This window comes from Leuciscus leuciscus (assembly GCF_965113295.1).
Source record: "Leuciscus leuciscus genome assembly, chromosome: 7".
Taxonomy (NCBI): domain Eukaryota; kingdom Metazoa; phylum Chordata; class Actinopteri; order Cypriniformes; family Leuciscidae; genus Leuciscus; species Leuciscus leuciscus.
Window position 1 is genome coordinate 39,393,184 of NC_138731.1, and position 24,689 is coordinate 39,417,872.

Sequence of the window (24,689 nt, forward strand, 5' to 3'; positions counted from 1 at the left end):
GATGTGCGTTGCGAGCACATTTGGACATGTTGACTTTAATGTCCTTGGGCCAGAAGCATTTACAAACGGGCACAAATCTTGTTTCGAAGGACCGCTCTCTCTTTTACTGCAGTTCCAACACCGCAGAATCATTAAATCTTTCAACTGGCTCTGCTGATGTATACGGATCCCTCAAACCTAATATTTGCTTAAGGTCATGAAGAGACTTTAATAATTAATGCTTATGCTTAGTAAATACTCAAGACCGTGTGAAGATCAGCATGTGGTGATGACTTTCAATTACGAGCTGCATTTCTTCGGGCAAATGTCTTTGGGCTCGGACAGACTTTCTTCGAAGCCCTTTGGAGTTGATGTGTCAGAGATGAAGTGGGCGTTGGTTAATTAGTCAGCCAATGAGCTGAGGCGCTGGAGCGAGTGTCATTTTGAGAGGCAGCTCTTTCAGCGGACTGTGGCGGCTGTCAGTTGCACTGATGCTGATAGTTGTGATTGATAGTTTATTCCGAGTTATTTGTCAGCCTCCATCCCTAGATGTGACATTTTGGTATTTGGTTTTTCTAATGCTGTTGAAGCATGAAGATAAGTGGGCTTCATTCTTCGCCTGCTGTTGGACTGATGCTCTTTTCAATCAACCAATTTAAAAACTGCGTCAGTTGTCGTCTGTCATCAACTATTTTACTTCCCTAATCGGACACATTTTGGAGTCACAAATTAATTTTGTTTTATTTAATTTAATTTAATTTGATTAAATTCTTTTCATTTTGTTACATCCCTGAATTTTATTCAGTCGAGCAGGAGCATGATTAATTCATAGGCATTTTTTTAAATATATATATTTTCCCAGCAGGCACTGGCAAATTAATGCCCATGAATCTAAATGTCAAATTTTATTTATTTTTTTGCTGTGCAAAGCATGACTCACTAAAACTTTTCACCTCTAGTTCAGGACAACCCTGTGCCTTTTCAGTTCATTCCATCCATACGTCAGACGTATTCAGAAATCACTGACCACTTTTCATTCACATTATTTTTTTAATCTATATTAGTCTATATTTTAGGAATCTCTTTATTATAAGAAAAAAATAAATAAATCATGCTTCATAGTTGACACTTTCCACAAATAGTACTTTTTTTAATCTACCCTTAAATGCTGCTTTGTATTGATACATTTACATCTGGCATAGTTTTTCTTATAGTTACTTTCAGTCAAATGTATAATAATTAATAGTTTATCAAACACCTTTACACCAAATGATATGTATTTAATTGGCGACTCTTTACTATAAGGTCTCATTTGTTAACATTAATCGGTTAACTAACACGAACTAAGAGTGATCAGTATATTTCTTACAATTTTTTTTTTTTTTTTTTTATGTTAGGATATAGAAATAGTTGTTCATTGTTTGATTTAAAAAATATATTAATGATTGTTGAAATTAACCAACTAAGATTAATAAATGCTGTAAAAATTGTTCATGTTAACTAATTAAACCTTATTGTAAAGTGTTACCATTTAATTAATGTATTCATTTGATTTTGATTTTAAACAGTCATTGGTGATCTCTAATTGGTTGAAATCAACTCTGGATTTTAGAGGTTAAATGGATTCGATACCCATAATTCACTTGGCCAAGCCTTTTTCTTACATTATTTCTTGTATTATTATTATTAGTGTTTGATCTGATCTTCTGCTGTCAGAAGATGTGAAAGATGAAACGAGTAGCGTACATTTGATATGGTTTTCTCCTGTTGATGAGTGTGTGTCTGAGAGCTGTGGAGAGAGGCATGTTTTCTGCACTATGCTGAATGGATGTTGATGTGTCTTGAGGGAAAACAAGCTTTTGAGCGCTGGCTGATTGCTCACAATATGCACATTTTCTAATTGATATTAATTGATTTAATGATCTGTGCGTTTACACTCAGGGTTTTCCGTGTTCCAGTTTTGATTTAGACTTTTGATTCGGGAATCATCATTTCAACTAAACGGTCATTGTTGTCATTTTTGTTCAAAATGCTATAAGTAGAGTAAAGGCCAATTCCCACTGAACCGACAGACGCCGACCAATGCAGACCATCATCAGATTACAGTGCATCACTTCTCAGGCAATCCAGGACCCGACATACTCCGATTCAAGATGTTTGATCGGCGACACCAAGCGGCAACAGACGCCGACAGGTGTAACACACTGATCCGACGAAGTGTTGGTCTGTCAGTGCAGTGTGAATTGGCCTTATAAATGGCTTGTTTTTCCACTAAATACACAAGATATATACCAATTAGAAAATTCTTGGCAACAAACAGAAATATTTATCTCTCTCTAAATCATTAATGCAGTGTTTCCAAAACTGGGGGTTCGAGAAGGAAAACTGTGCATGAGTTGATGAAAAGGTAATATAATGAATCATAAAAAAAATAAAAATTGCAATTAATATTTTTAATCAATCAAAATGAAAGCTACCCAAAAAATTTAATATTTTGTTTACCTGCATGTAATGTGACCAATAACTGACATTAGATAACACTCTTAGAAAATAAAGTACATAATTGTGCCTTAGGGGTACAATGGCTTGTCACTGGGGCTGTACCCTCAAGGGTACAATATTGTACCTTAACCTTTAAAAGAAACGGTACACATAAATGTACCTTTTAATGCTTTTTGATCCTCAAAAAGGTACATATATGTACCTTGAGGTCCAATAATAAGCCCTATGGGGTACGTTAGTGTAGATTGTACCTTGGGGGACAGAAATGGACTCCTACTGTACCCCTATTTCTGCCAGCGAACTGTGAACATGCAAATCATTCTTGAAATATTATCAATAATATTGTGTCAAAAAGGGTTCGGTTGACAAAAAAGAAATTAAATTAAACAAAAAAATAAAAAAGTCCAGAATCCCATTAATGTTAAAACATAACATTAGACACTCATCTCTCTCTCTCTCTCTCTCTCTCTCTCTCTCTCTCTCTCTCTCTCTCTCTCTCTCTCTCTCAATTTTAAATTTTTTTTTTTACATTTCTGAGTGACGGGACAAATTAATCGTTAGATTTGGAATTTTCACTTTTAAACTAACAGTTTGAAGTGAACTGATTCAGTGTGTATTCTCAGAATGTTGATCTAGTATTCTAGATGATGATCAACATGATGAGAAAATGCTCACGATAGATGGACATTTTTGGTGGTGTGATATATTGCCAATTATGTTTACATAGAAATGAATGTCACCAAGATATCAGCCAATCGTGCTGCCTCTGTCATCTCGTCCGCTCTCTGTGTCGGAGGCGAAAGCGGGGCTCAGGCAGCTCCTCCTCACACAGAGCGGACACTGACAGGTGACGTGTTACTCGTGGCGTTATAGTGTTTTCCTGTCCACTACAGACTCTCCAAATGGACTCGAAGCTGCAATCCACTGTTCTGGTGCAAAATAAACACAGCAGCACGAAATGACGCACACTCACCGAAAGCGTTGGGGCTGTTCAGAGAGAAAAACGGAGTATGCAAAAACACAATCTATGTAAACGTGACGTGTTTGACAGTTGCGTTGCTGCGTCCCGTGCATGACGACACATTATAAACACGCGGTGCTCAAGATAAAAGAAGTTCAACTTTCAAAAAACATTTTTGTAGCAGCAGAATATGACCTGTTGTGGCATTTGTGCCTTCGTTTATATGGAAATCAGACTGTTAAATGTGTTTTTCAGCAATAATGTACGTTGCACATTGTCTACAAAGGTTTATTTATTATTTATTCAAGTTTTATTTATTTAGGATATATATATATATTTTTTTAAACTTACAATTCCAGTGTCTAAATATTCTTAGAATTAAACGTTTTTTTGTTTATTTGAAATCACTTGCGTTATGATGCTGTTATATTACAATCAGTGGCATAAAATGGTCATAAAATGACACTAATATTGTTTGTCACAAATACAATTATAGTATTTTTGGGACAATATATCACCCAACAAAAAGTAGTTATGACAGACCTACTGCTGTCAATGCTTATCTCACACACTCTGTAGCATTTTTCACAGTTTGTGTAACAATTTTTTTTCTAGTTTTAAGGAAATTATTATATAATACCACGAAAAATTTTCATAAAGCTTAACTTTGTTGAACCTAAAATATTTCTTTATTAATAAGTCATGCTTGTTTATTTCTGTACAGATTTTGCCACACATTGAATTAGTGTTTTATTTGATCATGGTGTATGTACATGATTGATTGTTGTACACTGCTGACTGTGGCATGTGATCAGTCATGGAATAATAATAATAATAATAATAATAATGTGAATAATAAATGATATCATGGCTCTGCTCTGATGAGGGATTGCACACTGTATGAATAAACCCCAGCGTTTCCTCAAGGTCACGGCTGTCTCTCAGTGAGGAAGGTGTCGAGGTAATGAAGGATGAGAGAGAGTTTCAGGCCTGTCACTTGCCCTGTTGAACCGTTGCTCTATTGCCGCTACATCTTGATCTTGTGCATGCTTTTCTATGCCTTGCAAACTTAAGGCTGGCCCACACTATAAGATTTTTAAAAACTTGTCAGATTTTCAAAATGTGAGAGACCACAAATAACATGATGATGATGATTATTATTATTATTTTTTAATCATATATTTAGCAGTTTTGTTCCCATACCAAGACAGATTCCCTTCAGAAACAACCCGACTGTGAACACTCTCTCGCTGTCAAACATGACTTTAGAGTAAACAAACATGGTGGATGACAGGCACGAAATTGTGATGAATAGTGTTTGGACTGTTTTTTACAGAACATTACAATTACAGAGGACAAGTCTGCAATATCCATCTTTGTCTTTTGTTGTTTTATTAACATTAATGAGACAAACTGAAGCAGTAATTTTAGGCTGCTGTCACTTTAAGACCAAATTCTGGATCCAATATACTTTTACACGCATTTTCTATCTCGACTGTTTATGTTCACTTAAGACATAACCGACTGTTACAAGGATACTCACCAAAATGGCATTTTGACATTTGTGTGTAGACTATTTGACCGGTTCGGTGTGAACCGCACTGTTGGCTATAATTTGCATATTCATGTTCAGCTCCGTCTCGGAGCGTGTGCACAGAAAGCCGCTTGGGGAACAGTGTATTTTTCTTAATGCGCTTTTAATGACTCTCTTTATTATAAAACACATCCTGCAGTACTAAATTCCTCTAGGTAACCGATTGAGTGGTCAACCTATATTTATTTGGGAAATGTGCAAGGGCTGATATGTGGGAATTATTAATAATAAAAAAATCTTAAAATGACAAGTAAAAATGCCGACATGCTGCATGGCCAATGCAAATCTGGACTACAGGCCCCGACGGGGCTAACACACACACACACACACACGCACACGCACACAAAAAAAGCCTTACTGCCCTGTCATCTTTATCTTCTCTTCCACTTCTTCTCCTCTCCCTCTCTCGGACACTCTCATCAGTTTCTCATTCAGCTTTTTTCCTCTGTCCATATGAAGTGCATTTATCCTCTGGGATTGGGGGAGGGAAGCTGTCACAGGGTGAAATGCTTCGGCAAATGCAGCGTTCCATGTCAGGAGAAGCGCAACTCCAGGGTTAAGTGTGTGTGTGTGTGTGTGGCTTCTGAAGCCAACTATGTGTCACCCATTTATGCCGCTTTCAATAGGTTAAAACGCGCTACTACTTTATAATTTATCCTGAATGAAAATCATGTGTGTTTATTGAAGCGAAACCGCTTGGCATGCAAATCCAGAAATGCGAAGTGCAAATGTTTCCAGAGAACAATCAGGCTTTTGTGTGCTTTGGCCTGCGTTTTTCAGGACATTGCATTAGCTATTTCTGCCGCGGCGCTGGAAGAGAGCAGTCAGTCAATATTTAATTTCATGTTTTATTGAGATCAATACAACATATTGACATCTCAGAGAGATTTTGTCTGTTGAATGGCTCACAGGTGGAGGCTCAATAGACGCTCCGTGCCGTTTGAAGGAGACCGAGCGCGATTGACTGGACCCAAAGTCGTTTAATAAACCGTCTTTCATCTGGCTTTACTTTAGTACGACTGGGGATGGTTTTCACTCGGCCAAGTCGATGGAATTAAGTTCTGCCATCGTGGACTGATAAAGTAAAGCAATAAGCCACGAGAGCCGTGGTAAAAAGACCGTAACGCAGGGCCTCGAGTGGCTCATTGCTGCTCAGTTTTATAAAAGCACTCTGATGTTCAAAGACACTGATGTTCAATGAAGACTTGCCTTAATAAATGGAATAAACAGTTCTTCTGAAAAATAATATATGAAATAAATATATGAACAATATAAAAATACATTTTATATAAAAAATATATTTTTTAAAGGGGTGGTTGATTTATGATTTCACTTTTTTAACTTTAGTTAGTGTGTAATGTTGCTGTTTGAGCATAGACAACATCTGCAAAGTTACAATGCTCAAAGTTTAAAGCAAACAGAGATATTTTATTTTAAAGAGATTGCTTTTTAAGGACTACAACAAACGGCTGGTAGGGACTACATGACATTCCTCCCGGGTTAGTGACATCACCAACCCTAAAATTTACATAAACCCCGCCCCCGGGAACGCGATATATAGATTATCAAGACAGAATATGCTAATCACTGACTAGAAGATAACTACACATAAGCTACATAAATTCATCAACTAACCATTCAGAAATGTCCTGCTGCTTCTACATGTTGTCACTTCTTCTTGAGTCTCTCCATCATTGTCTGACTCCGGTTTGAACATAAGGCTAAACGTTTTTGAAATTTTCAGTGCATGTCTGTGTGAGGTAAAAGCACACAAGCTGTTGAAGCTCCGCCCCCTGTACCGGGAGCAGCAGCTCATTTGCATTTAAAGGGACAGACACAAAAACGGTGCGTTTTTGCTCACCCTCAAAAAGTGACAACTTTAAAATGCTATATAAAAATATCTGTGGGGTATTTTGAGCTAAAACTTCACATACACACTCTGGGGACATCAGAGATTTATTTTACATCTTGTGAAAAGGGCATTATACCACCCCTTTAAAATGTCATTTATTCCTGTGATGTCAAAGCAGAGTTTTCTGCATTATTACTCCAGTGTTTAGCATCACATGATCCTTCAGAATTAATTCTAATATGCCGATTTGCTGCTCAAGAAACATTTCCTATTATTGTCAATGTTGAAAACAGTTGTGCTGCGTAATACTTTTGTGTAACTGGCGGTGATACATTTTTTTCAGGATTCTTTGATGAATAAATAGAAAGTTCAAAAGATCTGCATTTATTTAAAACAAATGTTTTGTAACTGATCAATTATTTTATTTATTTTTTTTTTATCTGTTACTTTTGATCACTGTAATGCATCCTTTTAGAATATTTTTTTTATAAAAATCTCACTAACCCCAAACATTTGAATGGTTAATTGTTTTATTTTTTAATTTCTTTTAAACAAAATGGTTGACTGATATTATTTAATATTATATACCATTTTGTTTAAATATATTAAAACACTAATATTTGTGTGTGTGTGTGTGTGTATGTATTTATTTATGTGCATGTACATCAAATAAATTAAATATGTATTATAAATAACTAACAAATATACATAGATTAAAAAGTAATATAGACTTGTAATCCTGTAATGCCCGTTCACTCTCTCGACTGTTTTTCAGCTGTCTGGTTTGCCATCTAGTCTCTCATAGACGAGACCAGAAGATATTTTTATACATCCTCAGACACTCAAATTACAGCGAGTGAAAAAAGTCATGACGGTTTTGATGGGTTCATCAGAAGTTAAATTTTCCCAAGCTCTGTCCTCCTGACCTTAAAATAGGAGTCACGGCCTCAGTTTGTTCATTACAGTCCATTGTGCCTGTCTCCATCCACTTCCTTTTCCGTGCTTCACAGGTTTAGTATAGAAGCCTCCATAAGTGTCATGGCCGCCCGTCTCCGTTTGTGGGTCATTATGGATGAAGTTGCTTTTGGTAATGGCTGTCCTGTCTGACGTGTTGTGGAGCGTTTCACAGACGTAATCCCTGACGGGAAATGGATGTGGATATAGTAACAGCCCGTGGTTCTCTGCATTAAGGATCTCTCTCCTTTGCATCCCGAAGGGGGATGGGGAAAACGGAGCACTGTCCTGGTTTTGAACAGATTGCTGGCTGCCGGCAGCACTGACGTCTTTAGCTGTGGATTGTGGTGGGATGATGGACTTTCTGGGCACGGGGAGGGCAGGGTCTGTCTTGAATGAGCTGTTGTTGTTTCCCTTGGATCTTATTTCTTTCACTTAAATATGATTCATAGGAATGGTCATAGTCAGTGACATGATAACAATGACGAATGCTTCAAAGTAGGATATGGCAATTATATTGAATATTTGCAACGCAAAATAAATTAAACCACATAGTGCATAGCATTGGACTAGTTTGTCAGTCTTTACTTGTTTCATGGTTATATATGTTGTTTAAATTTAGTTTAAATAAGTGTCCCTGGCTTTTAGCTTCTTTAGTTAAAAATGTTAGAGTTGGTCATTTCATTCTCTTTCTTCGCCTTATGATGGACATTTTCGTCATTTATGAGACAACGCTTCCCTGCCATTGACGGAAAATTCCAGCTTTCCGTGTTTTCACTGTTATACGGTAGGGGGCGCTATTACATGTCTTCTGAAAGAGTACTGAATCTCCAGATCAAAACACAGGTGAAGAAGCAGCAAAAACAAGTGATAGAAGTATTATAAAATTGCCTAAACATCAAATGGAAATTTTTCAGAGGTCAGAACAACCAATATACATTATAGCCTATAAAAACAACAAATAAAAATCTATAACAGCAACTGAAACAATAGTTAAATAAATAAATAAATAAGCAATGTTTAAGGTCGCACGTCAAGTTTATTTGTATAGCGCTTTTCACAATACAGATTGTATCAAAGCAGCTTCACAGTATTAAATTAAAATAATACAACAAAGTTTGTTTCAAGAGGAATTTATTGATTGATCAAATTAAATTAAATATCCCCAAAATATCCCCAACTGAGCAAGCCAAAGGCAACAGTGGCAAGGAACCGAAAAACTCCATCAAGTGACCTAATGGTGTCCTAAAACTCCATCAGGTGACCTAATGGAGAAAAAAAAAAACCTTGGGAGAACCCAGACTCGGAGGCCAGTTCTCCTCTGGCATTTATGAGCTAGAGGCCGGATTGTAGTTTGATCTGTAGGATTATATGAATGCCTGGCTGAAGAAATGTGACTTTAATCTAGTTTTAAACTGGGAGAGCAAGTCTGAGCAACGAACAGTATCAGGAAGACTATTCCAGAGTTTTGGAGCCAAATGTGAAAATGCTCTCCCTCCTTTGGTGGTTCTGGATATCCTAGGTATGACCAAAAGCCTTGAATTTAGTGATCTTAAAGAGCGCGATGGATTATAGGGCGATAGAAGATCCGTTAAATAGACTGGAGCTAAGCCGTTTAGGGCTTTATAAGTCAGTAGCAATATCTTGTAATTAATACGGAACTTTAAAGGTAACGTCACCTATTTGTGGTCATTCTTTACCCTTGAAATATTCCAACACTTTGGCTCTTCTGACCTACATAATATAGCATTGTCAGCGATAAGTCGCCGCGTGACTTTTTTTTTTTTAGTCGGCTATAAGGGGGCAGCTATAGATTTTTCTTTCCTTTCGTATTTCACTTTTTCTTTTTTCTTTTGTTCTTTTTTCTTTTATTTTTGTTCTTTTGTTAGTCGATCGAACTAAATCAGTGCAGGAAATGTTTTTTTCTTCTTCTTTTTTTTTTCTTCTTCCAACTGTTTCCTGAAAACATGACCTCCATGTGAGCGCCTGTAGACTGCACAGATGTGGAATACTGGACTGAGAGGATCCAGATCATCTCCATAGTCACGTCTGTTGCCTGCTCTCCCAGTGCGTCGGTAGATCAGCTCCAGATTACGCCGATGCTTTTCATTTATTCTAAGACGCATGAATGCACAATGCTGAAATAGCAAATATTCCTTCAGGCGCCCAGGATGCAACATAAGTGAATCGGTGTGTGTGTGTGTGAGAGGGGGGTGGGCTGTTGTTTGCAGCAATGCACACGCTATCAACACCGACAGCACACCTCTGCAATCCATTTACAACACTGGACCCAATCGATCCCGCTTCTGTGTTGGATTTTGGTCGTTCAGTGGTGAAGGCTACCAGATTACACCGTATCTGCTGGTGTCACTGGATGGGAAGAGCTGCCTGGACAGCGAGACTGCAGTGATGTCCATCATCGGGACTGCCCGAAGGGTCTCCGTGAGCACACTAGCCTTAACATTGCAGTCAAACCCCGGGTCGGAGAATCAGCAGAGTTGCAGGTGTCTAATGATGGCCTCTTAGTTGAAGAGATGTAATATCTCACATGTAAATAAGACCTATTTCTCATTCAGATGGTTTGAAGTAATGCGTTTGTGAGCATTTCTGTTGTGTTGAGTCACTGGTGTCAGTCTGAAAGCCCAAGACCTCATTTTTGTCTCTTGACACTGACAGCGATTAAATAGCCTAAATTGGTGTTATTATTGTATCACAGTCTAATTTGCATAAAGCTAAGAAAATGTAATGACTTCTGGCCAAAATGTCAATGAATCTCAGCGTTGTGGTGCATTTTTAGACGTCTTAAGCATTCTTCAACTGATGCTCGTTGCATATTGAAGTGTGGGGTAATTTCAAATAAGTATCAATCTGATACATTAATGCTTAGCTTTAATATCAAGTTTTTTTTTTTCTATTTTTTTTTCTAGTATTTTACTTTTAATGACTTATTTAGTAGTTGTTTATTATAAATATTTTTATGAAATAATTTATATGGCTGCCCTTAATAGTCGATCAAATTTTAATTAGTCTGTTAGTCGTTAATAAAAAGGCTTATCATTTGAAGCATGTTAGTAGCTACTTAATGTTAGCCACTTTTACATGGCCGCTCACTCTTACATGTGTTAACCTAGGTAAATGTGTGCTATTAGACGCTAAATTAGTATTGATAGATAAGAGTTTAGTATTTCTCTTTAATGTATAACAATGTTAGCAATGTTACTTATAATATTCTTTCTCAGCCCTGAAACTCAAACCATTTTCCAATGCCATATATTTAAGTAAATTAACATCATAAACGTGCAACTAGTCAACCAATGACTTAAATGAACGACTACTATTCGTTCTTCTACGACTAGAAAGTTTTAGTCTGGGGCAGCCATACATTTATATTTATTTTTTATAATGCTGATTTATATTATAATTAATTTTATATCATAATTTAACAATTAGTTGTAGTTTCTTTCTGTCCTCCTTTTGTAAATAAATGTTTATTTATTGATTTAATGCTGTTATGTAGAACAAGTATTTTACGACGTTATTGTTTGATAGGTGCCTTTTATTGTTTGATAAAGTAGGCGTAAACATTATTGTGCCTATGTTTGAAGTTTCCATAGGCTATAGCCTTTTTAAATGGCTCCTTTGAAACACACTGCATTGTGGTCATTATAGATAATTCACTAGAATTGCTTGTAATGTTTTCATAATGTAACTGATCCTTAGCAATATGTAATTTTCAGCCACTATGAAAGGAGGGATTAAGACTGACTGCCTGTCTTGGTAGGGTTCATTCAAAATGCCATGCTTAACGTAATTGCACATTATCGAGCAAAAGAACCATAGAAGAACCTCTATTCCTCTGCCATTCCTTTTTTTTTTTTTTTTTTTTTTTTTAAAGAGAGTAATCCGTCATATTCAAACAAAACGCCAGTGTTTCTTTTCAGTCGTTTCCATTTCACAGTTGGACGCTTACTGGCCTGTTGTCTGCAAATGGGAAGCCTGGCTAATCACTTTTTCGGTACAACTGATGTCAAGAGTCCAAGATGTCAGATGTTTTTTTGTTTTTTTTTTAATGTTTTTTTTGCAGGGTGGTAGCAAATATACCTCATGAACTGGTATAAGACCTATTATACCAGGGTGGACTCATGAATATTCATTAGGGAACTCATCCCTGATTGGCTCGCCGATACTCCAACGTTCTGAGAAGCCATGGTAACCCCAAACAATGAGATATCAGATCACTGCTTGTCCCCACTGACATAATTTTTTGTTATTGACGTTTTAATCAGGCTATTTGTCCAGTCGGGCAAGTACAATTCTCTTTCACTTGCCCCTTCAAAAATCCACTTGTCCCGGACAAGCGTAAATGTCAAGCCTGTAATATATATCAAAACATATTTTAAATATGATGTACTAATTTCATTATAGCTCTCATCAGCCTGCAGCATCCAAGATGATGTTTACTGTAAACAACACAGAGACTGAACAGCACAAACTATAGGCTCATAGCAGAACTCAAGTCTCCATTTGTGTTTAAAATAATTACAGTTTTTAGACTTTAAAAACATTTATCACCACTTGTGATTCACAAAGCGAAAATGAATTTTAAGAAGTTTGTTTCTATCCAGTTGGCTATTGGCTTTTACCGATAAAACAGACACTTTACTCTTGTTCTGAGGACATATAGTTTAACCTGCTGTCTTATTTGACTTTTATTTTAATTTGTTTACACAACAGCTCTGACAAAAAAAATATGATAAATAAATAATAAAAGGTTTTGGGTTGAGCATCAAATTACAAAAACATTATTATGTGAAAGTGAATAAAGTTATGTGTGTGTGTGTTTGTGTGCATGTTAGTTATAAATATAGCCTATGCTGTGTAAGTTATATACTTTTGAAAATGATAGGCCAATAACTTAAAACAAACATTTAATAACCCATATAAATAAATTATAATTTATAATATGGAATGTGGAATTTACAATGTAACATTTTATTAATTCACTCTAGCACTTAAGATATCAGTAAAACAAGGCCACAATAAACTAAAGGATTAATATGTGGGTAAATCTAAAGGTAGGTCTGCTTAAAAAAAAAAATATTACAAGTTTGAACATGGCCAGAATGCGCGCGTTGAGAAACACGCTCAAATTGGTCGTCTTAACATGGTAAAACTGTGTGTCTTTACACGTACTAAAGTAACGCGATGACAACTGACGCCTTAACACGACCAGAATGTGCGTGTCTACACATACAAAAGAAACACGTAAAAAATTGCAGCGTTAACGACAAAGTTTGGGGTCAGTTGGATTTTTTAATGTTTTTGAAATAAGTCTCTTATGCTCACCCAGCCTGCATTTATTTGATCAAAAATACAGTATAAACAACAGTATTGTTATATATTATTACAATTTCAAATAACAGTTTCTAGACTTATTATTTTTTCCACTCAATTATGTCGTAATAACGAGATCTTATGTCGTTAAAACGACATATTTTTCTCGTAATAACGAGATGCTATGTCGTTAAAACGACATATTTTCTTGGCCTTATAAGGACATGTGTAGTCATGTACAAAATATGCCTTTATCCACATAAAATTGATAGCCAATCATGTCTTTATCACACTTCTACGTTCAAAAAGCTGAAGAAATAGCAGCCCCCAATGGATATTCATGTTAAAAGATCAAATTCTGTAGCCTACACACCTAATAGCAGATGAGCCCAGAATACGAACATTGCGTTTAATTCCACATGCCTCCCATAGAAAACCCTTTTAATAAAGAAAAAGCTTAATGTGGCTTAATAGGCTACTTCAGTGATGAAGATCAAATGCTCTACACACCTTATTAATAAATCACAATATCCTACAGAAAAGCAGATGAGCCCAGTTTATGTGTTTTGTCCTTATAAAATTTTGAAACGAACAAAAAGTCATACACGCATAGGATGGCTTGAGGGTTAGTAAATTATGGGATAATTTTAATTTGTGGGTGAACTGTTCCTTTTAAGTAGCTTTAAGCCACAATGCAACACAATTGCCTTCCATGGAAGCACCTCAGCTTAAGTTTCCTGTATTCAGAAATAAACATCTCCTTTTATACCACCCTCATTGCCTCAATATGACAATCCAATCCAAATCTCACCACTTCGGCTCCCATTCTATGGGAAATCCTCGTACCTACACATTCTATAATTTGTTACATTTATATAGCACTTTTTCTGAGACCTCAAAGCGCTTCACATAGAAGGGGGGAATCTCCTCAACCACCACCAATGTGCAGCATCCACTTGGATGATGCGACGGCAGCCATATTGCGCCAGTACGCTCACCACACACCAGCTTACTGGTGGAGAGGAGACAGTGATGAAGCCAATCAGTATATGGGGATGATTAGGAGGCCATGATCGACAGAGGCCAAGGGGCAAATTTGGCCAGGATGCCGGGATTACACCCCTACTCTTTTTCGAAGGACATCCTGGGATTTTTAATGACCACAGAGAGTCGGGACCTCGGTTTAACGTCTCATCCGAAGGACGGTGCTCTTTTGGCAGTATAGTGTCCCCGTCACTACACTGGGGCGTTAGGACCCACACAGACCACAGGGTGAGCACCCCCTGCTGGCCTCACTAGCACCTCTTCCAGCAGCAACCTGTTTTTTTCCCAGGAGGTCTCCCATCCAGGTACTAACCAGGCTCAGCCCTGCTTAGCTTCAGTGGGCAACCAGTCTTGGGCTACAGGGTGATATGGCTGCTGATACATTTTAGCATGTTTCTTTTTAATAAATCCCTTCAGGTCCCTTTAATGACATTGTCTTGTTAAATCAGATTGATGTTTACTTCAGTGTGAAGCTTGTCATATCTTTTTTTTTTTTTTTTTTACGACCGTCCATTCTCGGTGGTCCATTATCGCTCCCCCTGCTGATTAACCGTTTCAAACTTTTCGTCTGAGCCAACTTGAGCGACGAAACTGTTAGTTAAACCTCCCAAAAATAGACCGCATGGAGCGAGATGAATTTTAATCAAGCCCATGCTCAATTAGACGGCAAAAACGTCCGCCTCGGCATGAATATAAAATTGCCCTCGGACTCGTAGTTCATCTACTACAACAATCAAAATTGATCTTCCTCATTACCGGAGGTTCAGGCACGGATCAAAGGCTTGATGCTTCTCAAACAGCCATCAACGCTCATTGAATCCAGAGCCGTTGTCCCCGCAGCCATGATGTCATTGATTCTCAATTCCATCAGGGTGAAAAAGAAAAAGAGCAATCCATTAGCGGCATGCAGAGGGGCCGTCTCCGTCTGACTGAAATGTAGTTTTGACAGAGCGAGATCCTAAACTGGCCCCCTGGCCCCGGGCCTGCGGCTCAGGGAAAATTGAGTGCACTCCTGCAGAATTCAATATGACATGCTGGAAATAATGGGCTCCTGTCGCACAGATATCCATCAAGACAGACCATGGACCCTTGTAGACATTCAGCTGCAATAAATAATAAATCATGTTTGGACGATATTAATAAGGTCACTTGAGAGGTGGCCATTGATTTGGTGACACCACAGTTTTTCTAGCAGGAGTAGTGCTGACGTGTTTGAGGGATGCTACGGAGAAAGTATCAGATTTTCTTTCAGGTCTCATGCCGGGTTCAGACTACACGATGTCAGCCCGGTCTTGGCACGATCTGTTTGACGTAGGGTGTCGTGGTGATTCGTAAATGACAACCGACGCCGTGTCTGGAATGATTCACAACATCCTGGCAGACTAACGTTTAATTGTTTCTGTACTCCACAGTGGGTTCCATCGCATCTGCGACGTTGACCAATAGGAGCACAGAAGCTCTTCCGTACATAGCTTTCAAAAATGGCGAAACGAAAGAGACGATGGTATTGGTGCTGCTTGGTGTAATTATGCATTGGAGAAAAGTTTTGTGGAGCAATGGCAGCAATACGCCTGCCTTTGTTTCCTCGAAGGACTGCCAGGACGGAGTGAAAAAAAAGATAATTGCTGGCTGTATCAGCAACCCGTTGAGAACTGGAATTAGCATTAAGCTAACACGCTGCTCGGTAGCCATTGTTTGTTTGGACTCTTGTTACCGGAAGTCGTTAGTTCCGCCTTCTCGATGACATCACACACGTCATTAAAGATAGCAAGCGGCGATTGGTCGGGAAGTAGCGTGTAGTCTGACCTGTTTCTTGTCCATGACACAACAATAATTTTATGATTTAAAATCGCATAACACAGTGACATTATTGTAACACACAAAAATATTGTGCAGTCTAAACCCAGCATTAGGTGCTTTGAAACGGATGAATAGTTGTTACCTTAAAGCAGGGGTTTTCAACTGGTTCTGTGCCACTGGTTCTATTTCACATAGTGTTTTAACGTAGCGCGTCTGTGTTGTACGCCACACGCATGACACACATGACCAGCGTTGGCCAATAGTGAGCCTACGTGGTGACGTGCAACACAGACGCGCTGCGTTAAAACACTACGTGAAATAACTCGAGGCCCAGAGAGAAGGAAATGAATAGTGTAATAAAGTCGTTATTTTTGTGTTTTTTTGCGCACAAAAAGTATTTTCGTCGCTTTATAAACTTAAGATTGAGCCACTGTAGTCGCTTGGACTATATTAACGATCTCTTTAATAACTTTTCTGGGCCAGCAAGTTTCAGTCCCTTAGAAGCCTATGGAGGAGTGAGATAGCTCTCAGATTTAATCAAAAATATCTTAATTTGTGCTCCGAAGATGAACGAAGGTCTTATGGGGTTGGAACAACATGAGGGTGAGTAATTACTGACAGAATTTTCATTTTTGGGTGAACTAACCCTTTAACTCCGAGATGCTGGTCTATTTCGCGCGCAAGATGAACGTGTACGTATATGACGTTGGGGACGCAAAACACACGTTAGCAAAGCATAGACCTGATAGGTGCAAAGCTAGCCTATTCTGTGTCAGTTTGAATCTCAACTCCTCTATATTATTTTAGATATTTTCATTAAATTTAGTATTCACACCAATGTGCAAATATTCTGGAAATGTTTGGAAAAATAAATTTAATATTGAAATTACGTAGGCTGGAATGCATGTCACGGACCACATGCAATGCCGCCGCGGACCACCAGGGGGTCGCGGACCACCGGTTGAAAACCCCTGCCTTAAAGGGTTAAAACAATTCTCCCTATTACAGTGAATGGGGCCTTGAGCTTTCAAACTAAAAATATGAAAAAGGTATCAAAGTACTATGTAAATAGTTCGTACGATCTATTTTAAAGCAATGAAAATATGAAAAAAAAGATTACAAGTATTATGAAAATAGTTGGTACGACTTATTTTTCAAGCAACACAAAATATGCTAAAGGATCAAAAGTATAATACAAACTGTTCATATTTCAAGTCTTTGAACCCATACAGTAACTTTGTTATAAACCGATCAAATTTTTTGACAAATCATTGAGTCCGTGAATCAGATTAGTGTGATTTTATGAAAGAATCATTCAGAACTGGTTTGAGAACATCATCAAAAAGAAACAATCCAAGGAAATTTTGCTCGTTGGACATTTTACTGACATTTTACTTCATCTCTACTTTTCCATGTAAGAGAGTCATTTGGTTTTGGGCGAGTAATTTTTGGGGAGTGTTTTTGGGTCGCTGTTCCTTTAAATAGATAATTAGCAGATTGAGGCAAAGTAAAGTTGTTTAAATGCAAATGATCAACAGTGTTTGTGTTTAATGAGGATTTTGATGGTGATCTCTTCACAGTGCCACATGAGAGAGTGCAGTAATTGTGTGGGCTGTTTTAGTATGCAGAGGCAGCGCCGCTGTGTTTCAGGCGACTGCAGTCTGCGTTTCTGCTGAGTCGGCTGCTTGTCTTTGGCGGTTTAGGACTCATTAGGCCTGTAATGTCTTAATTCTGTCCTCTCTACAAAGCCGTACTGACATCCCTAATATTTTACCTCCTGAAATGCATCACACAATTGATGCCTGTTGGGTTAATAACCTAATTGACTGACATTGACCCTTTTTTCGTGGCTAGAGTTCAATTTGCTGTTGTTTTAAAGGGGTCATGACATGGTTTTTGTTTTTGTTTTTTTATGTTCCCTTAGGTGCAATTATAGTATTGCTATAGTTTTTTTGGACAAAAAACTTTTACATTTTAGTGATTTGTGACCTTTTCCCACCCTGTTTCTCATCCTCTGATTTAAACAGTCTGTTTTGGGGGTGTTTCCCCTTTAAGAGTTCAGTGTTAACGCCCGCTGTTATGATTGGCTAACGTCGCAATCTTCTTGTAAACAGACCCACTGGCTGCACGGCGACTGAACACCTGTGGGCGTGACAACGATGCGATGATGTGAAATGAGGCGAAGTTGTCTTGTGCTGGAGGCGGTCATATGCAAACGACTGGTACTTCACTTCGTACCGTGACGTCACTTCTGACCATGGATCCCCAACGAGCTGTAATTAGAGCTTGATTAAATAAATGCTTCGTTTATAATGGGGAGGACGTCTTAAGCTATGAAACTTGCAGGAAGTTTTAATGGTACAAAGACCTCTTATATACCAAAAGATCAAGGCAAATTTGGTTTCTCATGTCATGACCCCTTTAATAATAAGGGGCTGGAAATCACACCAGCACACCCATCGATCACATCTGGGCTTTTGGTAGCACCTATTTCATTATTGTTTCTGGGAAAGCTGAATTTTTAAAGCGACTGCAGCGCTGAGAGTGCATTTTGACTACAGGGTTATTTATATTATCGGATATTTGTTCTGTCAGGCGGGAACTAAATAACACAATCTCATGCATTCCTGTGTAACACCAGAAAATTTGCTGATTCAGTGAATGCTATAAGCAATTAATTTTTTTAGAAATGGACTTATGTTTCCAGAAAATGGCTGTTTTTCAATTTTTTATGAAGCATGCAGAGTATTTCAGGACACAACCACATTTTGTTGAGCTGATGTGAATGGCAGACGCTGTGGCTTCAGGGGCAGACTGACCACACGGGTGAACCGAGTGTCAGTGCCGACCACAGTCAGTGATCACTGTTACTGCGGCGGTCAGATGTCTGAAGAGGGATGTTAACGGTAGAGATTAAAGTGTCTGGGATTCATCTACTGCTGCAGTGGAGTTGAGATCTATCTATCTGTTTATCTGTCTGTCGCTCTATTTATCTGTTTGTCGTTTTACTGTGTCTGTCTCTAAATTTTGTCTTTGTCGTTTTGTCTATCTGTCTGTCTTTCTGTCGTTTTGTCTGTCTGTCTGTCTATCTGTTGTTTTTTCTGTCTGTTGTTTTTTCTGTCTGTTGTTTTGTCTGTCTGTTGTTTTTTCTGTCTGTTGTTTTGTCTATCTGTTGTTTTTTCTGTCTGTTGTTTTTTCTGTCTGTTGTTTTGTCTGTCTGTTGTTTTTTCTGTCTGTTGTTTTGTCTATCTGTTGTTTTTTCTGTCTGTTGTTTTTTCTGTCTGTTGTTTTGTCTGTCTGTTGTTTTTTCTGTCTGTTGTTTTTTCTGTCTGTTGTTTTGTCTGTCTGTGTGTCGTTTTATCTGTCTGTCTGTCATTTTGTCTCTGTCGTTTTATCTGTGTCTATATCTCTCTGTCTGTCTATCTCTGTTTGTCTGTCTGTCTGTTGTTTTATCTCTATGTCTGTCATTTTGTCTATCTGTCTATCTATCTGTCTGTGTCTGTCGTTTTGTTTGTCTGTCTGTCTCTGTCATTTTATCTGTCTGTCGTTTTGTCTGTCTGTCGTTTTGTTTGTCTGTCTGTCTATCCGTCTGTCTCTCTGTCTGTCATTTTTTCTGTCTGTCTGTCATTTTTTTCTGTCTGTCGTTTTGTCTGTCTGTCGTTTTGTCTGTCTGTCGTTTTGTCTGTCTGTCGTTTTGTCTGTCTGTCTGTCTGTATGTCCGTCTGTCTCTCTGTCTGTCATTTTATCTGTCTGTCTGTCTGTCTCTCTGTCTGTCATTTTGTCTGTCTGTCTTTCCATCATGTTTTCTCTCTGTCATTCATTCTGTCTATCTGTCTATCTGTCTATCTGTCTGTCTGTCTGTCTGTCTGTCTGTCTGTCTGTCTGTCTGTCTATCTGTCTGTATGTCTGTCTTGTTTTATTTCTCTATCTATTTAGCTGTCTGTCGTTCTGAATGTCTGTAACTATCAACACATGTGATTGAATTTATCTGTCAATAAGCTGAAAAATATTGATGACTTTTTAGAAATTATCGCACCGAACTTGAGAGTTGAGCAAATTTAATTCTGAAAGACGTCAGTGAAAAAAACAACAACAACTGTACAACAAATCTTAAATACAGTCCAAGAATTCACTTTTTGTTGTATGTAATATTTGTAGCTGGCATATTTGTGATCTGTGCAAGATCTCGTCTGTTTTCGTCCTTTTGGCACTCTATCTCTTATTCTTTCTCTTCATCTGTATTGTAACTGTTCCTTGAGGAATAACCTCTAACCTGATTCCCATGCGTAACCTTACCCAGATCCTGACTGAACTCTTGGCCTCCTGCCTACACATTGTTTCTTTCCTCCACCTGAACACCCCAGAACAGATACTGCCCATAACCTGATCCAGCCTTTGTTTTCTGCTCTCAGACTCTCAAAACACATCTATTATTCACTTGCTGACAAGTATTTCAGCAGCAATCCATGTCAGCTGCTAAACAAATTCTTTCCTTCTCTTGGTTTCATCCAGCCTGGACATTGACGTTTTCACAAAAAGTTCGAGAAAAGTTGTAGAAAACCCAAGCCATCAAGTTGAGCTTTGCTGTGTTGCATTGAGGCAGAAAATAAGACCATCTTGCTTTCCTTTTATTCACCTCACACTTCCACAAACCTTTTTTTCTTTTCTTTTTGGTTATCCACCAGTGTAAAAAGCAGGTAATGAAAGGTATCAGATGGATGTTATGTTTGTGAAAGGAAGTATGTTTTCAGTCTACATCGGCCTTTGTCTTTCCTGAGCCGCCTAATTGAACGATGTTGTCACTCTCCTTTGGCAGGATATGCTTCCTATTTTTAGACCTCCATTTCAGGGTGGCCGTGTTGTCATCTATTTTGAAACCTCTATTGAGTTTTCTTTCCTTAGCTCTCAGGGCTGTATTTATGATAACAAAGAGGGTTAGTCTCTCTTTTGACAGCTTTTCTTTACACTGCAGATGATGAGGGGTAAGCCAATTTTCACTATCAGCTAGAGTCTGAAACCCTTTGCTGGCTGCTTTGTTGGCACCTCATGCTAACAAGTCCACTGCCAGGAACTCAACCTTGACATTTATGCAATGACTTCAGTGAGAGAACATTTTCAAAAACACACCCTAGTTAATGCCACTTGAAAGATGCCACTCACTGTTTCTTTTAGTCATTTTCTAGATAATATTACAGTATTTATCTTTCAAGTCAACTTGACACTGTTTATAACCTGTCTTGTTGTTATCAATGTTGTTAATAGTTTTTGCTGTCATACATTGTTTTGAGGATAAAGAACAGCATTTTTTTTAAAAGCATGTTTACCTCCATCATGATTTCCACAAAAGATTAAGCGGCAAAAACTTTTCAGCATTAATAAAATTAAGAAATGTTTCTTGAGCACCAAATCAGCATCATATAATAAATTCTGAAGGATCATGTGACGCTTAAGACTGGCGCAATGATGCTGAAAATTCAGCTTTTCATTACTCACAGGAATAAATAACATTTTTAAAATAAAGTATCTTTGAAAACAGTTAATTTAAATTGTCCTTTTTTTAATTTTTTTTTATTTTTTTTTTACTGCATTTTTAATATTATAATAAATACAGCCTTGGTGAGCAAAATAGACAACACATTTTTTTTGACTGGTAGTTAATATATGGGTGTGTATATACGGTTTGTCTTTATTTTTTATATGAGGAATTTCTGAAGCTTATTGCAGCTTCCCCGGTTGTATGTGGAAGCAGAAAGGTGTTTAAACACTGATTGTTAAGTGTAAATGATGAAGTAATAAAGTGTGACTTCTGTGTTTGGGGGAATTTCTCCATTTATGGTGTTCATTTCTCTCACTGAGTCCTCTCAGTTTAGATTTGCTCTTTGAATAGTTCATGATCAGGATGGGAGAGATTACTTTAGCTCTGGTCTGATGTTTTATTCTCCTTTGTGTTCCAGGAAGAAGTGGAGACTGACAGCAGGAAGAGCTCGTTCAAGGCTGTGGGAAATCGGAGCACCGTCCGCTGCTTTATAACAGTGGGTAAGTGAATCTGCAGTGAAACACACTCAAACAGAGATTGGTCACGTAAAGAAAGAAAGGTGGAACGCTGCTGGTAGGATGTAGATAATTGAATCTTGTGCAAAACAAATTGTTGCTTTGTGCCTGTTGCTGATGTGAAGGGTTTCTTCAAGGGTTTCTTCAACTAGTCCGAGGCGATATATAGATATTCTGACAATCGCAGTGATTTTAATGCATTCTGTCCATTGTCACAATCCCTCCTTGTCTTGTGACTCGCAAGTGTGAGCCTGTTAAGATGTTTTCGTGTCTGCTGACCTCAGCATTTGGCAGGTTTTATGAATAATTCTGTTTTTATAAATATAATTCATGAATAGTTGGCATCGTGACTTGATGTCTCTGCCTATTTTTCATAATTAAAATAGACATACAAGCACCACCATTGAGTTTGGGCTTGATCATCTTTTTGAAAGAGGTCTCCTCTGCTCACTAAGGCTGCATTTATTTGATCAAAAATACAGTAAAAGCAGTAATATTGAGAAATATTATTACAATTTAAAATAACTGTTTTCTGTTTGAATATATGTATTAATGTAATTTATTCCTGTAATGATAAAGCTGCATTTTCAGCATCATTACTCCAGTCTTCAGTGCCACATGATCCTTCAGAAATCATTCTGATATGCTGATTTGGTGCTCAAGAAATGTTAAAGTGCTGTGCTTCTTGATATTTTTGTGAAACCATGGCACGTTTTTCCTCAGGATTCTTTGACTAGAAAGTTTAAAAGAGCAGCATATATTTGCAATTGTTGTTTTATCATTCTTTTCAGTTAGTCAAAGTTTAAATATTGTCTTTTTTTTTTTTTTTTTACTGTGTTTTACTTGTTTTTACTATTTACTACTTTCTAATTGGTTGATGATTTCTCCTTTTGGGACATTTTTTTTTTTTGTTTGTTTTTTTTTGTTAGCCATTTAAAGGGCTACATTTTATTCTTTTATATGTGATGTTTCAGATATATCACCCAGTCCCAGTAGGTTCTCTGATTTAAATTGTGGATGAGCAACGGAAAATTGCATTTATTTCTCATGGTAATATGACTCCTCTTTTTAAGAATTAAAGAGTTGCATTAATTTATTTAACAAAGGAGGTATGAATATAGCCTTTGTGCTAGGTTTCCATGACTTGCCAGCAGAGACATACGGCAGCCTCAGAGATGAAATTACATGGGCCTGGATTCATTTACCTCTCACTTTTCAGCTCTGATGACGCCCACGCCAGTCACCAGTCAGAGCGCATACACTTTAAGGTTGACTGACAACACTGATTTACTGATTAATTTCAGATTTCAACAATATTTAGATTAATAATTCAGTTGCAACGTCATTAGGCTTGTTTTAGTTATTTTATCGTTGCTTGATTTTTCACTGTTGATGCACCTCACATTTGCATTTAATTTCGGCTGTTACAGGTTACTGCACAAAGCTTATATAATGACACAGATGACAGCATACTTCCAGATTTGGAATTAGAAGCATATTAAAAAGCTGCCTGGAAGAAGTTACCTGCTAGGACACAATTCATTTTCAATGAGATGGGCCAATGATCATGGCATTTATAGTGGGGGCAATCCTGTAAAACTGATTCACCTGTAGCTGTGTTTCCATCTAAAGTTGCGAATATAACTTCTAATAAAGCACCGTTTCCATCCATTTCCAATTTGTTCAAGAGAACAAAATCGTCACTTCCTGGAAAACTGGCGCACGATTATCTGTAAGTCCGGGGAAGCCACTGTGGCTCATTTTTTTGTACATCATAATTGATTTGCTCCTCAGAACTGGCTGACCAAATGCAGTAAACACTCATGTTCTCTTGCGTCCGGATGCCTGGTGTTTGGGAACACAATCGTGTGACAATTCTGGGAGGTAATTATATCAAATCATTTTCATGACAGATTTTGCATTTCAGAATGATCAAACCAACATTTTAGATGTTGAGCAATGAAATTGCTCCGTTGTTTAGTCCAATTGTCCAATAACATGTTGAGGCAAAGTCACATGAGTGTTTTGTTGCGCATCGAGGGATTTATCGGAGTGTATTCGCATGTCTTATATTCACTCGAAAAAAATGCTGGGTTGTTTTAACCCAATTTTGGGTCAAATATGGACAAACCCAGCCGTTGGGTTAACTTTTTAAATTGCATTTTTAATCCAATGTTTGGGGTTGTCCATATTTGACCCATAATTGGGTTAAAACAAACCAGTGTTTTTTTTGAGTGTTGGATAATAAAAATAAAATAGTTATGACTATTATAGCAGGACACGATGCATGCTACTAATGTTTCACAAATATTTCCACACATCCACTAAAAGGCTTGGATTAAAAGATCAATCTTGGGGATGTTAAGAGTCAATACCGGATTATTCAAATGAAGAAATCAATGTTTTTACCCAGCGTAATACTCTTTCATTAGCAGCACTCTTGAAAGTGGTTCAGCATTTACTGTGTCCTCTCAGGTCTTGCATCATTTCTGTGCTATTTTAAGGAGATTAATAGAGCGGGGTCTTTTCGTCCCTTCTGTCAGAGTCAAAACCCGAGCTTGATTTTATTATGATCCGCTCTGCATCACACCAAGAAGCCCGTCAGATTTGAGGGAGAT

General features: G+C 37.7%; 1 protein-coding gene across 2 annotated transcripts in view; it reads left to right on the forward strand.

The window, feature by feature from the left end:
- adarb1b (adenosine deaminase RNA specific B1b) overlaps nt 1-24,689 on the forward strand; it is a 165,427-nt gene that overhangs the window by 32,909 nt on the left and 107,829 nt on the right. For both annotated transcript variants that reach the window (XM_082174686.1, XM_082174687.1), the window contains exon 2: nt 21,975-22,056. The gene's annotated coding sequence lies outside the window, so the exon portion shown is untranslated. The remainder of the gene's footprint in view (nt 1-21,974; nt 22,057-24,689) is intronic.